This window comes from Asparagus officinalis, chromosome 1, assembly GCF_001876935.1.
Source record: "Asparagus officinalis chromosome 1, Aspof.V1, whole genome shotgun sequence".
NCBI classification, from domain to species: domain Eukaryota; kingdom Viridiplantae; phylum Streptophyta; class Magnoliopsida; order Asparagales; family Asparagaceae; genus Asparagus; species Asparagus officinalis.
In genome coordinates, this window is record NC_033794.1 from 115,563,513 (window position 1) to 115,579,460 (window position 15,948).

Below are 15,948 nucleotides of genomic sequence, written 5' to 3' on the forward strand. Positions count from 1 at the left end.
ATTTTTTTTATTTTAATAAGTCCATATTATATATTGTCTTAGTAGGCATCCAAAAAAAGGGTTAACTGTATCAAGTGGTGAATATGAGTTTACAAGAGGACTTCTATGCATAATGAATCATATTGAATTGCTGACCGCATTGAGAAGTAGTCTACTTACTTTTCCAATTGCATGAAATATGATCTTTGATTCGATGTGTAAAATGTGTAATAGTGACTTGTTGTTGATTTTTTTTTTTTGCATATAATTTTTATTTTTATTACTGTTTTTCTATCACACCTTTGACGCACACGAGAATCGAACCCAAGCCCCCTAAGAGGGAGTGACACAGTTTTGCCATGTGATTCATGACGATTTATATCTTTATATTTTGTAAAACCAATGTATAATGAATAAATTCATCCACTTGAGTTGTTAACTCACTGTCTTCATTTGCTCTTCTCAGAGACTTGGGATTAGGTGAAATTGATGAGTTTGTAATTTTTAGGATGAAGCGAGGAATAAAATTACAGGTTGTTATTTTAGGTAAAGGTTTTAAAAAATTTTGATGTAGCTAAATTTTTGGAGGATTTTATAATAATGAGATTTCTTCTTTAGTTTTTAGACTGAATTTTATCTAAAATTGAGGATATTTATCTATCTCATTTTAGTTAAAGTAATTTTCACTTTTAGATTACTGAGGTAATGAATTTGATGATGATGTCAGTTTGATGGTTCATTTTTTCATAAAGGAATATATTTTGAAGCATTTTGCTAGAAGGTTAGTCTGATTTCAAGTTCCCTCAAAATTGAGGAATTGGGATCGTGACAGGATGGTGCAGAGTTTAGACTATAGATCCTGGTTGATTATTGATATAACTTAGTGATGAGAGAGGTTATAAATTTATGATTTATAGAAGAGAAATCTGACAATTTATTTTGATATATTATAATAAATAATATGCCAAATTAGTTGGTTAAATGATTATAGAAAATTCTACTTGTGAATTCAAGTTAGAAACTTGAAGTCATAGACTTTATAAATGTTGGACATTATGGCAATGGTAGTGTGGGAAGTATAAGGCAAGGTGAAAATTGGTGGCTTTTATTCAATTTTTTGCTTGTATACCGTTATATTAATTTTGAGTATTCCGTAATTTTATTTTACTAGTAACCGATATGATGAATTATGAAGCTATTCGTTTTGATGACATCAACTAGATGAGAAATGCATGAGCTGTTTTTGGATTTTATTTGTTGAACGAGGTAGTTTGGTCGTAACTAGATTAATTTGTAGTGATCCCTGTCTCATGATTTATGGATATTTTTCAAGAGCTGGGATGGGCAAGAGGATTACTTGAGAATTATGTATGCAATGTCAAGACAAAGGTAAATTTATATAAAGTTATTGATTGTGTATTTTGATCCAAGATTGTTTTTTCTAGTTTATTACTATATACTTTTTTTTTATCGAAAAAACAGGGGTTATAACCCCGTTCATTAAAAAAAACCAAAAACAAACAAAAGATTGTTAGTTACAAAAGCTTAGACACAAGTAGTGTCTAAAAGGTTGTAATATAGAAAGGTAGAATTTCTACTAGTATTGATGTATAACTTTCTTCTCCCAAAGATCCATGAAGGTGAAGAGAGGGCCTTGCCGTCATTCCCCGTTGACACAGATTTAAGGGAGAACCAAAGTCAGCCATACATGTGCATAGTAGAAATTAAACTTTCTATGAAACAACAAGAAAAAACATAAAAGATAAGGGTATCTAGAAAGATATTTACATCATATATAAGCCAAAATAAAATGATCGAGAGAGATATCTTCTGCCTTCAAATACTTGCTCGAGAAAGAGGAGATTTTTCCAACCTGGCTGACAGTTCTCTAGCCGCTGCTCCTTGCCCATTACCTGACCATTCATATAATCCATATATTGTATTATTAACAATCTTCTTGTAGGAAAAACAGGATTTATCAAATAAACTTTTATTCCTACTGATCCAAATGTTCCAGCAAATATAGGAGAAAAAACCACTCCAAATGTGTCCAGCACCTCCTCGAAGCTTGCTAATGATATGTATTAAATCTGAAAAGGATGATGGCCATGTAAAAGGAAGAAAGTAGTTTTTAAAATGAGACCAGACATGCGATGATATTGTGCATGAGAAAAACAAATGATCCCTGGTTTCTGGTTCTGAGCTACAGAAAATACATATCGAGTCTCCCATCCAACCTTTAGATAAAAGATTGTCCTTGGTATGGAGTTTGTTTCTGCATAGTAGCCAGATAAAGAAACTGATTCTAGATGGGGTTTTGGTCTTCCAAGTAACTTTGAAATGAGGTGATAGGATACCTCTTTGGTTTAGAAACTGATAAAAGGACTTGACTGTGAAAATACCAGAGCTTGTAAGCAGCCATCTAGGACTATCTGGAGAAACAGAAATTTGAAACTCCATTAAAAAATTCATTAGATTATCTTTCTCCATTTGAGTAGAAGAAGAGATACATCTTCTCATGATAGGTCTCCAATGCCAAATTGAATCTCTCAGAAATCCTTGACTAGCGATAGTAACATTTGGAGATAGAGCTAGCTTATAAATAGAAGGATAAAGACTGGCTATGGAATTGAAACCAATCCACTTATCTTCCCAAAATCTGATTGTGTCACCTAGACCCAAAGACCACAATATATTATGAAGAAACTCATGCTTAAAGGATAAGATGGCATTCCAGAAATGGGAATTTGATGCTCCTGAAATTGTCATTTGAAGGGATTGACCTCTGTTACAATACAGTTGACGAAGGAAATTTCCAGTAATTGAATGATGATCAAGACATCTCCAAAGCCACTTAGATAGCAAGGCAATTTTAAATAGACGGATATCCTTAACTCCTAATCCTCCTTCTGATTTGCTTAAACAAACTTTTCTCCAGCTGACTAGACACTTGAAGCCACTTGCTTTATCAGATCCTGTCCAAAGAAAGCCTTTTCTGATTTTATCAATTTTTTTTGTCACCCAAATTGGCAATTTGTAGAAGGACATGAAATATAAAGGGATTGAAGAAAGCACAGAATTAAGAAGAACTAATTTCCCTCCATAAGACAAGAAATTCCTCTTCCAAGATGCAAGTTTTTTATGAAGATTATCAAAAATAGGTTGCCATTCAGATTTGGTCAGCTTACCATACTTGAGAGGCAAACCTAGATATTTAATAGGAAGAGAGTCTACTTTGCATCCAAGAGAATTTGAAAGAATATGTTTTTTCATGGGATTTTTACCAAAGTAGACAATGGAGGACTTAGAGTAGTTTATAGCCAGACCTGAGACCTCCTCAAAGAGATAAAGAATAGTTTTCAACACTGAAATGTCCTTGCAAGAGCTTTTGACGAAGAGAAGAGTATCATCTGCAAATTGGAGAATTCTCAACTGATTAAGAGGTAACTTTATATTGAGATTTGACAAAAGACCCTCTCCAATATTGTTGTGAATCATTTTATTTAAAACATCAACTGCTATATTGAAAAGCATTGGAGATAAAGGATCTCCTTGCTTTAGACCCCTCTTACAAGAAAAGAATTTAGAAGGATGTCCATTAACTTTAACAGAACACTGAGAAGAAGAGATTATGTGATATATCCATGTGCACCACCTATTTCCAAAACCTCTGGCTTTGAGCAGATTAAGGAGAAAATTCCAGTTGATGGAGTCAAAGGCTTTTGTGAAATCAATCTTAAGCATAGCTACTTCACTCTTCCTTTTCGAACAGTAATGAATCATCTCATTAGCCATCACAATAGAATCAAGAGTTGATTTTCCTGACTGAAAAGCTGATTGGGTAGATGATACCAAATTAGGAAGAAAAGAAGCCAACCTGTTCGCAACTATCTTGGAAAAAATTTTGAAGATGCAGTTGATAAGACTGATTGGCCGGAAATCTTTGACTAGGACACTTCCTTTGATTTTGGGAATAAGAGTGATGAAGACTTTATTCATCCTACATAAGCTAGAAGGATTCTGATGTAAATGAATCATCAAGCTGACCAAGTCATTTCTGATAACATCCCAAAAATTCTGGTAAAAAGCCATACTGAGACTTTCAATGCATGTGGACCTATGTTTAAATATGTGATTTATTTCTAGTGGTATAAGAAGTGCAACATAAAATATCATGAGTTAAAGGATCGATTTGTGATATACGCATGTTGATGTCTGCTATCAAACAAGGGTTTTATTTGCAAATTAAAGTAGAATTGGGATCCTCAAACTCCTTCAGACGGTTGATCCCATAGATCGTTGTTCTTCCCTGCACACAAAATACTCGTGAGAGGCCGGAGTTGGGTTCTCCAGTTGTTCATCCGACGATCAAATGTCTGAGCTTGTGTGGGAGTATAAAATAAGTACGGGAATAAATGCAAAGTTTCAGAGTTACCTCCTCCAGCCCCTCTACCTCGTGTAGTGTTGCTCCCTTTTGTAGCAGATTGGAAGGATAAAAGGTAAATGTGGCCGAGTCCAGGCAGGCTGCTGAATCGACAGATACCTTCCAGGTGCCGGCCACAGAAGAAGGTAAGTCATCTGGTTATTAAATGAGGGAATGACATCATGTGTTTGGAACTCACTAGGTCCGATGAGTCATAGAGGCTATAGGGGCTAGAGTAATGATGATTTTGTCAGAACAGTTAATGCGAGAGCAGTCGACTAGCAAGAGGTTCGAGGTAACTGTCGTCTCTCTATTTGTTTCGTTAAGGGACCGAGAAGCACCGCCTTGTGACTCAACTACGCAAGTTGTCAGCTGACATAGTAGGCCAAATATGGGTTGTTCATGGGGTCGATCGGGTGAGATGACCGATGAATACCGCCTTTTGACCCGGCTACGCAAGTTGTTGTACCATATGGTTGACCGCAGATACAACTCGGGTTGTTAATTGGTTTCTAGATAGATATGATTAAGCATGGGGGTGGACACGTGTTGGCTTTCCAGTAGAGATTAGCACTTGTCGATTTTCTAGACTATAACAACATACATATTGAACATTTCAATCATTAGTTCATATATAGTCAAATGACCAAAATACACCCTAATAAGCCAATAAATTTTATATTTTTTTTTCACTTAACCCCCAATAATTTTTGGCCAAAAACACCAAATACAAGATGTTTATAATTTTAGAGTTTTGTTGTAATTATTAAAAATTTCAAGATGTAATTTTTGAACTTTAAAGGTGGTTGTTTCTAAATTTTTATTTTTAGGGTTTGATCATACTTTTTATAATTTTTGTGTATTTCTTGTAATTTTCTTGGGGCTTATTTTTACTTTTCTAATCTAAAGGGTCTGTTTACAATATTTTAAACTTTTAGGATGCTATTTGTAATTTTATAATTTTAGGGTGCTATTTATAATTTTTAGTTTTTATGAAGTTGCTCTAATTTTCAAAAATCTCATGAATCATCTCCTTTGGCTAAAGTGATCATCTTTTAAAATCACATCAAAGTTAATAATTAACAAGTAAAGTTAATCTATATAAGATTTACAATTACGTTATAACAGTTAAAGCAAACACGTGAGGTCTAAAGTTAACATTTGACAATTTTATAATTTTTATACTAATTTCAAAAGTTGGACGTTAACTTTGTACATCATATGTAAACCTTAGACCTCAGTGTTAACTTTCATTATTAGATGTTAACTTTAACACTGTTAACTTTAGACATTATATCAATTTTAATTATTAGACGTTAACTATAAGGTTTAGATATTAACTTTATATGGTAAGTATTAACTTCGGTGTGACTTTAGAAAATGGTTATTTTATCCAACTAATACGGCTTTAGGAGATAAGACAACAATTATGAAAGAACGAGAAAATAAAAATGGAGGAAGAAAGAGAAGACTGAAAATAAAATGAAAGAGGAGGGAGGGAAGAAAGATGATTGGATATGGGTTAGAGGAGAGAAGATGAAGATGGATGAGCGGAGGGAGAAGTATGGGGGAGACGGAAAAAAAAACAATGATGGAGTAAGAATGAACGAAAGAGAAGCGAGGAGAATAAAGTTGGATGAAGAGGTGAAAAGGGAGGATGATGAGCAGAAAACGGAGGAGATCGAGCGGAGGTGGAATGGAGGAGAAGGGAGAAGTACGATGGTAGGGGAGAAGAGAGGAAGAGAAGAGGTGGAGTGGAGAAAGAGAGAGAATACAAGAGGAGAGGAGGAAGAAGATAAGGAGTATTTTAGGAATGTGACAAAAATATGGGTTGGAGATGGGCATTTTTACACGAGAACTTGATCAAAAGGCCAAAACACAAGGCCAAAAAAGTCAGTAGACTTGGTCATATGAGGATTCTTAATTTGGGGTCTAGACATAATTTTTTTAGATAATATTTTAAAGATTTTGAAGAAGCTATATAATGCTTTTGAAACAAAAATTGAGTTTGAGCATTATATTGTCACATGCAAATTGATTGATAATTTATGATGACTATATAAATAAGGGTGGTTTCTTTTTTTTTCTTTTTTTTTTTTTTTTTTTTTTTTTTTTTTTTTTTTTTTTTTTTTTTGCTTATTCTTAACACTTGCAACGTAGTTGAAAATAATATTTATCTTTATTAATATTTGATTATAATAATAGTTATAGATTCGGTACTGGATGCAAACTTTCTAGCAGGATAGTTAGATATCTATTATTGGTAATAGGTGGGGGAAAGATTGTTGCTCAGGTGTAAATCTTTAATTTGGTTTGGAGTGGGAGATATAATATTTTCTGTCATGAGATAACGTAGGTCGTCTGTATATCAATGTTGAAGAAATCCATATTTGTAAGCCAGTCATATTTTAAAGTTTAAGCTATGATGATTCTTTTAAGATCAGAGCAAATATGACGTGTACAAAGATATGGAGTCTCAAACTGAGAGAACTGAACATGATGGTTGAGGATTATTTTGTCTAGTAAAGATTTCTGTGGGGAAAAAAATAAATCATTGCTGCTCTTGGGAGCACAAGAATAAGATGGAGGAAAAGCATCTCCATTGCTTGAATATGCAAATATATTAAGGTTTTGAGGACAAATCCTTTTTTTTCATGGGTAAAGTATGTAATATCCATAGTTTCTCAAAATAAGTCTATATTATATGTTATTTTAGTAGGCATCCAAAAAAGGGGTTAATTATATCAATTTGTAAATATGTGTTTACAAGAGGGCTTCTATGCATACACAAATAGTAACTTATCATCATGCATAATTACATATTAATAAAAGGGGTTAGTTATAAATTAAATCTATTATTGTTAATAAAGAAAGGGTTTGCATCATCTCCGCTTAGGCCTGTCCAAAAAGCCTGCCGGCCCGGGTCCGGCCTCGGCCCGGAAATCCGGGCTGCCTCAGCGACGCCCGGCCCGGAACAGGGCCGGTGCCGGGCAACAATCCGGGCCGGGCAGCCCGGGCCCGGAGCCCGGCTCGGTGGCAACGCGTCTACACTAGTGATCGTTGCCCAAAAAAGGGGGCCAGGCCTGGTGCGGACGGCGCACAACGGTGCACTTCCGTGACCGTGTGCCAAAACATCCGGGCGCGGGCCGAGCGCGTCTACAAGGTCGATGAAAGCTGACGGCCGTTGTGGCCGCCCGGCCCGGTCAGATTTGGCCATTTGACCGTTTTGCCCCCAAAAACGGTCAAAAAACGGCTATTTTGTGAGGTTATTTTGGTCATTTACCTAGGGGGCTGGTTCTATAAATAAGAGGGGGTTTTCATTTGTTTTCTTCACACCAAAACTCATCTACTTCTCTCTTATACTCTTATACTCTCTTATACTTTCTAATCATTTTATCAAATGGCTTCCAGATCTGATTATAAAGAGCAAAACCTATCTCCCGATCCTGAAATGAGTCCTCCTACTGGGTCTACTCCTACCGAAGTTAATCCCGAATCCGGTGGCGACGAATCTGCACCAAGAGCTCCTAAAAGACCAAGATCCGATGTGTGGAATTTTTATGAGAAGATCGACGTCACCAAGGATGAACACGGTAGGATCCTCACCCAGAAGGCTAAGTGTGCCTTGTGCGGCAAGATTTTTTTAAGCTCATCATAAGAGCGGCACCAACCACCTCAAACGTCATTTAGATAAACACAACAAATGCCAGACTCCTCAAGGTGATATCCGACAATCTATGATTTCTCAATCCTCCTCTTCTAGTAGTCTCGGTAGTTAGAACTATGACGCTGCCAGAGTCAGAAAATACATAATCAGGTTTATCATTCTTAAAAACCTTCCTTTTAAATTAGTAGAAGATGATGAATTTGAAGATATGTTTAGAGATGGTTTTTATCCTGTATTTAAAAAATTTTCTCGTCAAACCTGTCAACGTGATATTTTAAAATATTATCAGAAAGAACAAGAAAAAATAATTTCTTATTTTAAAAATGTAAACTGTAATTTTTTTTTAAGTTCTGATATTTGGACATCTAGAGCACAAACTGGATATTTATGTATCACAACACACTTGATTGATGAAAATTGGCAAATGTTTAAAAGAGTTGTTTCTTTTATTGCAATAGAAGAGTCACATACTGGTGCTAATGTTACAAATTTAATAATTGAAGAACTTATGAAATTAGAAATTTCAGAAAGAATATTTTCTCTTTCACTAGATAATGCAAGTAATAACAATGTAGTTGTTGATTTTATCAGATCAACTCTGTCATTACCATGTCATGGTTATCTTTTTCATATTAGGTGTATCTGTCATATTTTAAATTTAATTGTTCAAAGTGGATTTACTGAAATTAAACACATGATAGAAAAGGTTAGAACAGTTGCTTATATGCATAATGCTTCTGAATAAAGACTTAAAAGATGAAAATAATTTTATAAAAGAAAAAAACGTAAAGCTCAGACTAATTCCAAAAGATGTTGAGCATAGGTGGAATTCCACATATGCAATGTTAAGTGTAGCAATAGAATATAAAGACATTATAACTGATTTTATAAACTATTATGCTTCTAGTTCTGGTAGCACTTATAGAATAACTGAAGATGAATGGACAATTATATGTAATTTAAATAAAATGTTACAAGTTTTTTATGATGCTACAATGTTATTATCTGGCTGTTATTATCTAACCATTACTTTAGCTGCTTTAAAAATTTTAAATATTCAAAAAAAATTTGAGAAATATCGTATGGATGATACTTTTGGACCTATGATTTTTCAAATGGAGAGCAAATTTAATAAGTACTTTAGGCCTATTCCTCATATTTTTGGTTTGGGGGTTCTTATTGATCCATGCTTGAAGGATATTAGTCTTCGAAATTTGTTACAATCATTGTATGGTAATCAGATTATAGACTTAGATGATGGAACCACCCTTACTGCTACTACTCATCATTTAGCTATTAGAAATTATTTTCAAACCTTATATGATGAGTATGCAGCTAGACATGGTGTAGCTACACAACAGTCTACAGCTTCGGTTTCTTCGAGTTCATTCCGAGGTAAAAGTGTAAGTTTTGATAGGTATGCAATGGTAGTTGAGCTAACTGGTGGATCTGGACTTGGATCGTCATCATTGGAGGTTTCTGAAATAGATGAATATTTATCTGCTTCTTTAGTTAAATGTCAAGGAAATGCTTTAGATATTTTGTAATGGTGGAAAGTATATGGATCAGTTTCATATCCTATACTTTCCACCATGGTTCGTGACTTACTAACAGTGCAGGTTTTGACGGTAGCTTCAGAATCCGCCTTCAGCACAGTAGGACGTTTGATCGACGACCACAGGACATGCTTAGATTCGTATACTGTACAAGCGGTGATGTGCTTACAAGATCGGTGGAGGTACGAGAAGCGAACGCAAGGTATCGATCGGATGGCTGGAATTAAAGATAAATTTGAAGAATTTGGACTAGCAGATAGATATAAAGAATAAATTATAATTTTTATATCTTAGCTTAAAATTTGTAAATAATTATTTTGGAAATAGTTACAAATGATAGTGATATAGGTGAGTAGGTGCCAACCTAGTTGGGATGTACTTATCTATTGTGATACGATGAATTCCAAAATAAATTTGTATTTGTAATTTATAAATGATTTATTAATTATTAATAAAGAATTTGTTTTTATCATTTTTTATTTGTAATTTATGTCATTATAAGTGATTAATAAAATTATTATTTTTATTAATTTTTATTGTCTTTTTTGTATAATTTAAAATTTAAATAAAATTTAAAAATTTTGATAAAAAATAAAAAAAATTAAAGAAAATCCGGGCCAGCCCGGGCCCGGGCCAGGGTACCCGGGTCCGGGTCCGGGCTTCGGTTTTGCCCGGCCCGGATGGACAGGCCTATCTCCGCTTCAAAAAAGTAATGAAGTGACTATTACATTTAATAATAACAGTTGATTATCTACTAGACGGGGGAGATATTTTGTACCCCTTGTAAGTCACGAATTCAATTAACCACATCATTTATCGCAGAAAATACCTTCCTTTTAGGTTTTAAATGGAAATAACACTAACTAAACCCACACAGCCCCCACCATCTAAAAAAGTCCAATTTTTTTGAAAAACTTACCTAAACAAGCTCCATGTTTCCCTCTCCCTCTCTAAAATTGGCAACCTCCCCCACGTCCCTGCTCACCACCAGGAGCTCCCAAAAACTGCCTCTTCCTCTTGGATTATTTGCTCAGAGGCTTGTCAACTCATCCATTGGTTTTATATTATTATCATATTTCCTTTTAAAAGCATGAGTTCGGGAAAATCTTTCTATGGTCAGTATTACCCTTAGTTTTTTTTGAATATTATATTGTTATCCTAATCTATTCTAATTTTAATTATATCTTATCTAATTCCACATGAACTATCTATAGGTCAACAATAAAAAAAAGTTATTTTTAATATTTAACTTAAATCTTAATCTATCCAAATACTAATTATATCCTATATTAACTTCAAATGAACTACCTATAACTCAAAATTATAGAAAAAATAAGATTAAGAAATTATACATAGATAACATATTATAATACATGAAGTATTATAAAAAAACCCCAAAAGTTTCAAAATTTGCATATAATAGCCTTAAAAGTTTAAAATTATACAAAACACCTTGACTTTTTAAAACTTAAAAACAAACATGATATCTAAAAAACTGAAAACTTGTAATTAACACCCTCAACATTTTAAAAATTGTAGAAACAACCTCAAAAGTTTAAAGGCTAAATTAAATTTATATACCCTATGTTGTAGAAACAACCTCAAAAGTTTAAAGGCTAAATTAAATTTATATACCCTATGTGTTTCGCTCTTGAAGCAGTTATATACCCTAAGTTACAAAATATAGTAAAAAAATACCCTGAGTTGGTAAAAATTTGCAAGTTGGTACATTCTGTTAACCAGCTGTGAGAATATTCTCTGAGAATATTCTCTGGAATATTCCCACGTGCTGGACCTATGACCAACTTTAATACTTCTTATCCTCATTTATTGTATTATTTACTGTATTACCTACCCCCCACCCCCCGTGCAAATTAGATTATTTTCATCATTATCTTCTTCTTTTTGTGGCCTCCAACTTCTTCTTCCTCTTTAATATGGATAACAGTAGAAAATAAGAGCTTTCACTATGTTTGGGGGTTAATTCTTAAGGAGGGGCATTATTATCTTTTCATGTATTTTTTAATACTGTTAGCTAAATTTAAACAGTTACCAACTCAAGAGTATTTTTTTGCTATGTTTTGTAACTTAGGGTATATAACTACTACAAGAGCAAAACAATATGGTATATAAGTGCCATTTAGCCATGTTTAAATTACAAAAAAATATTCTAAAATTCAGAGATTTCAAAACTTAGAAACAACATAGATGGATTCTAGGATTACCATTGGGCACATAGAAATTTAAAATTAGTAAAAAAAAATTCTAAAATTTTAGAACTTAATAACTAGTACATATAAAGTTTAGAAATTATCAGCAGATTGTTACAAATTTAATTTTTTTTTAAAACAACCCAAAATTTTAGTAATTATAAAAACACCTTCAAATTTTTAGAGTTACGAGAAATATTCTAATATTTAAAAACTTATCACCAATACATGAAACATAAAAATTATAAGTGCCCAACTTAAACTTTAAAATTTTCATAAAATACTATCAAAGTTTAAAAATTGCAAAACACACCTTCAAAAGTTTAAATCACAAAAAGCTAAAATTTGGCAAAGAAAAGAGGAAATGTTTGATATTATTATATTAAGATATAATAGGTTAGCATTAATTGAGCAAAGAAAAGAGGAAATGTTTGATATTATTATATTAAGATATAATAGGTTAGCATTAATTGATTATAATGTATAAACATTTATCTCTAGATATTATTATATTAAGATATAATAGGTTAGCATTAATTGATTATAATGTATAAACATTTATCTCTAATGCTGATAATATTTATTTATAAAGTAAAAAAAAATACAAGGACTTATGCATGGAGAAACTATCAGAAAGTTTAGAGATATCCTTTAAAAGAACTAAATTATTTTCATTTCAAATGGAGAAGTAAAGGAAATAAACTCAAAATTCAGAATAATTCATGAATCATCTGAATTGACATTGATAAAAAGCATATCGAGTAAAGAAGCACTAACCGAGTTCTTCTTGAAGAACATATTGAACAATTATGTCCTAATTAAAAAACATTATTCATGAAAAGTACAAGAAAAACTAGTAAGTACTTATAAATTTTCATACTTTATTCTAAAAATACTAAAGGAGTCCTAAACTTAATATAAAATTTTATATAAATAATCTTGCAATAAAAAGTAAAGTGAAGCCATTGATCAACTGCATTGTGAGATATAATAAACTAGATAAGATGAGAAAATTAATTATAATGGACAAAAATATGAACATGATACTTAGTTACCATAGTGTAAGTAAAAAAAATTAAAATTAATATTTTTCTTTTCTCTATATAGTGGCACGACTCTGCAAGTATCCTTATTTGGGGATATGACTACCAACGAAAGATTAATTTTTAAGAACACGATAAAAGATAATAATGTAATAGTACTGTCAGATTTCAAGATCTTTAAATATGAAGGTTACATATTTTACAACTAAAATTCTTATTAAAGGCCACTAAATATAAAATTCATCTTATACATGTCTCAAATTTGTATGAAAGATATGCATGTCATCGTAAATTATGTTAATAATATATCAATTTGTATGAAAGATATGCATGTCATCGTAAATTATGTTAATAATATATCAACTTATTGAAGAAATAAGAAATAGATAAGCAAACCAAGCAGACATCCATATAACACAATAAAGAAAAAATATTACACTTGAAAGCTAATATGCATGGCTCATTTAGAACAAGCTGCTAAAACAAAAGCATCACCATCAAGGCTCTTTATAAATACAACACAAATTAAAATTATTTAATATTTTTAAAAATAGCTTAATTTTTTTTAGTAAAATCAGGTATCTTTAGAAGTGATTTTCATGAACTCTTTTAAATTTTTATATGGTTATGTGGATACTTTTATCATATAAAAGTGTAATAGAGTTAGCAATAATCTTTATATATTTTATGATTTTTTTCTAAAGTCTATCAGTGATTAGCAACAAAATTTATATTCTGTTTAGTTTCATTCTAGCCCACTTTTAATTAATAATCTTGTCTTATTGGCTTTAATTATTCATCCTTCTTTTATAACATTATCTTTTCAAGTGTTTTTCACTTTCACAATATTATGCCTTCTTAAGTCAAGCTTGGTTTCATGCTGATCTAAATAACGCGAAAATTCAAATTGGCTTTAGATTATAGTTATTTATTGTCAATTCAATTATTACATAACAATTTTAAATTTGTTGTAGCCCATTCAAACAAACATTAAAAAAATAATCAGAATAGTAAAGTTTGAAAACATAAGTGAGAAAAACAATCAAAGTGGAACTGAGAAACAAATTTTAGTAAAGAAACAATCAAAGTGGAACTGAGAAACAAATTTTAGTAAAGAAATAAGTCAAAAATACTTAATCATAATATTTAATCACGTGAAGAAATAAGTCAAAAATACTTAATCATAATATTTAATCACGTGCATTGCACGTGCATAAATCCTAGTTATATATTAAAAACATGAATGTGAAAAACTAGTTACGCAACTTTGATGGACGCCCATGCTATGAACACTAACCTCCACCTTGACGATGTGATCTTGGACCGCTAAGGCCTCGTTTGGTACGTGGGAATGTGGTGGAATAGAATGATCATTCTCATTTCTCATTTCTCATTTCTCATTTCTTCCTATCAAACACATCTTTCTTTTTTGAAGTTGGAATGCCCATTCTCACTTATCATCAATTCTCACTTTATTTGGGAATGAGCATTCCCAATAAAATGATAGGGAATGAACATTTCCACTTAAATAAGAATCAATGAAATATACAGTTTTAAAATACGTCTATTCCCACTTTATTTTATAAATTACACTCAAACGTGAGAATGAGAATGACTATTCTATTCTCACATTAATTTCATTCCATTCTTTTTTCCATTCCATTCTTATTTGAGTCCAGTCCCGCGTACCAGACGAGGCGTAAGTGTTGTGAATTGTGGAGGCCCTTCAGCTAACGTACGCCATTTCAGATTGATAGATTGGGGAATGCTATATTCATTTCTACGAGGCGTGCATTGCTCTGAATTCGAAGGTTCTTTATTTCATTCTTATCAGCTACGAGGCTGATAAAATTGTAGGTATTAGTTGTTAGACGCATAACTGAGTGTTTTGGGAGAATATTTTATGTGTAAAGATATCGTTGATTTATGAAAAATCTCGCACTTTTATCCCTTCTCGCAACGAGTGCTTTTTATACAGTCATTAATATTGACGCCAATTGCGTATAGTCATACCCTTATATCATTTTTTGTTAACTCTGATATGTTCATGCGTATTAGTCTTATTTCGGACCGGTTATTAGGATATTTGGTGAATTATCATACGCTAAATGAAATTGTTATGTTGAATGAGTTATTATTTATTAATAATTTTTAAGCCATTGCTAATGCTTCTTTTCGCACTGGTACGTATCGTATCACGCACGCATCATGTACACTGAGAGTACTAGTCTTAAATAAAGAAAACCCTAAGGGGGGTTATTCATTGGTGTAATTTGGGGGATAATGAGATAATTTGTGGAACATCAGTGTTTGGTGTTATTGGTTGGGGTAATTGGGTATGGATTCAAGTTTTCAGTGTTATTGGTTTGTTGGGGGTAATTGGGGACAAATACTCCACTTTACCCTAAATTACACTAACTATATATACATTCCTCAACCCCCAAGCCCGAAATTACCCCATTTCGCTTCCTGGAACAAAAGAGGGGAACAAATTACCCCATTCCGTTCTCGAGCTCGATCCAGAAAAAATTCACCGTCGTCGTTCTCATGGTCGTTCACCCGCTCCGCCGTCGCCGTCCTCGAGCTCGAGAGCCCGCCCCACCGTCGCGCCCGAAAAAACGGATCGGTTAACCGAACCGAATTAAATGGATGATAAGAAGTCTCTAAACCGCCCGAACCGAATTAAATCGGTTTGGATCCGGTTTGAACCCCTGAACCGCCCAAAAAAAACCGACCCGAATTCTGTTGGGCGGTTTAGAGACTAAACTTATACCTCAAAACTTTTTCTGTTATCATCCAATAAATTCAAACGGCGCAAGGAGCAGTTTTAAGCAACGAGTACAACAATATCACTGAAAAATATCCTTGAGAACTAAGTAAAGATTCAAATCAATCCAAAAAATTTGTTATGCACATGATGCACTTATAAAAGATGCATACGCTACATTATATGAACAATATCATACAAAACATCACTCCCCCGTGTAATTAAATAAACTTAAACTTTAGTTAAAAAATTTCGCAGAAAAAATCTTGAGAATTACATAAGATTCAAATCAATCACAAAATA